This window comes from Chrysochloris asiatica, unplaced genomic scaffold, assembly GCF_000296735.1.
Source record: "Chrysochloris asiatica unplaced genomic scaffold, ChrAsi1.0 scaffold00165, whole genome shotgun sequence".
In the NCBI taxonomy this organism is placed as follows: Eukaryota; Metazoa; Chordata; class Mammalia; order Afrosoricida; family Chrysochloridae; genus Chrysochloris; species Chrysochloris asiatica.
The window spans coordinates 5,721,802-5,724,200 of record NW_006408683.1 but is presented as its reverse complement, the minus strand read 5'-3'; positions in this window follow the sequence as shown (position 1 = coordinate 5,724,200).

Sequence of the window (2,399 nt, the reverse complement as noted above, 5' to 3'; positions counted from 1 at the left end):
TGCCTCAATGTAAATTAAAAAACAAAAATCCACATCACTGGACCAATTAATAGCACTGCAATAAATTGAGAAAAGATTGAAGTTGTCGAAGACTACATTTTGCTTGAATCCACAATCAACACCCATGAAGCAGCAATCAATAAATCAAATGACATATTGCATTAGGCAAATCTGCCACACAAGACCTCTTTAAAGTGTTCAAGAGCAAAGATTTCAGTTTGAGGACTAATGTGTGTCTGATCCAACCCATGATATTTCTCATAAGCATGTGAAAGTTGGACAGTGAATAAGGAAGACAGTAGAAGAATTGATGCGTTTGAGTTGCAGTGTTGGAGAAGAGTAAAGTGCCATGGACTGCCAGAAGAAGCAATAATGGCAAGGCTTCATCTCTCATACTTCAGGCATGTTATCAGGAGACACCAATCTCTGTAGAAGGACATTATGCTTGATAAAGTGTAGTGTCCTCAAAAAAGAAGAAGACCCCCAACAAAATGGATTGGCACAGTGGCAGCAACTATGGACTCGTGTAATTACAATTCTAAGGATGGCGTGGGACCAGGCACTGTTTTGCTCTGTTGTGCATAGGGTCATTATGAGGCTATGAGCGGGAGCCTACTCAATAGCACCTAACTACAACAACAAAGAGGTAAGTGTAAGGAGTCCTAGAAGCATAGTGGTTTACTTGTTGGGCTACTAACCATATGATCAGCAGTATGAATCCACTCACTGCTCCAGAACAGAAAGAGGAGGCTTTCTGTTCCTGTAAAGATTTACAGTCTCAGAAACTCTATACAGCGTCTCTATGAATCAGAACCGACTTGACAGCAAACAGAAGCAGCCAACAGCAGCAGTGGGTGTATGATCTCTGTTTCTTTAAGAGGTGATTGTGTGGTTTCTGTGTTAAGGACTGTAGGGAGAGCCTCCAGTCCTTGGTTTATGAATGGAATGCATGAATAAGGCAATTGAATGATTAAGAGTGACTGGAATTTTAACACTTCGAGTATTCAGATGTTTGTTTGTCCTGTTTTTGTTTGATCCTTTTTACTTGACTAACAAGAACTTGAATTTTTGGCTTTTTCAGACATCCTTTGAGTTTCAGGCTTTAGTTTTAGGGCAATCAATACAATTCATCCTGGGAAACAGAGGCAAGAAACTTAAGCAATTATTTGAGCAGTTGAAAAAGAAAGCAGGAAATAGAGAATGGGTTGCTAGAGTGAACCTGAGAATTGGCGCACAGAAAGAAATGTAAGAGGAAAGTTATCCTAACCTTGAGACTACCTCAGGCAGCCACCACCCTTAGATAGATGTGAAATTGTTCCCAGAAAAAGGAGGATGCCAATTACAGGTGGTCCTAAAAACAGTCCAAATCAGACTGAGGAATGACACTGTGAGCACCTATCCTTCAGGAGGGAGTCCTGGTGTGGCCCTGTGGGTTAATGCGCTGGACTGCAAGGTCGGTTTGAACTGCACCAGCCACTCCTCATAAACTTTCTACAGGGTCACTATGAGTCAGAGCCAACTCAACAGCACTTCACAACACCAACAACCCTTCAGGAGGTAGCTATTTAAAGAGTTGAACACTTTCATGGAGGAAGTTTCCTAGAGGAGTGGGTTGCCTCTGAGCATTTGTCAGTGGAATTAAAGTCTCTGACTCACAGCTCCAGAGAATTGAGCAACTTCAGACCAAGGCTTACTGGTATAATGGGGTGCCTCTGGGCATTCATCCTTGGAGTTGAAGAGCTTTGTAACACTTGCTCAAGCATAGCAGAGACCAGGATATCCTCTTCTAGATACCAGGGAATCAATCAAGCAACAGAAGCTGAAGAGACAAGCAGCATGGAAGTAGAGCTGCCTCAGTCTCAAATGGTAGGGCCATGAGCATTGGACTGTTAAAGGGTGGAGCCACGACCTCTAGTACTTCTAAAGGAGTAGCCACAATTTCTGTTTCAGAGTCAGGTCTTCTTCTCCAACTCCATTCCAGACTGTGGAGCTGCCATTAATATGGGAAGTCGGCCCAAAGCTGAGGGAGTGGGGCTGCCATGATCAAGAGGGCAGAAGAACAAGTCTTGCAGGGCAGAGGGGATGGTGTCACCACTCAGATGGACTAGGCTGCCCAAAGCTGAGAGAGCAGAGTTGCTGTTCCAGTGAGCCTAGAAGGCAGAGCTGGAGCCCAGATTGAGGGGCCTCTATTCAGAATCCACAGTGCATAGCCAGCACTCAGAATAAGGAAAGAAAGACCATTGTCTAGCTAGCCTCAGAGAACAGAGGATTCTTTTCAAGCTTAAGAGCTACTGTAAATTGTTCTGCTGGATTTTTAACTTGCTTGGTACCTTTATCCCTACTTTCCATCAAATTGCTTCCATTTGTAATGGAAATGTCTACCTTTCGCCTGTTCCACC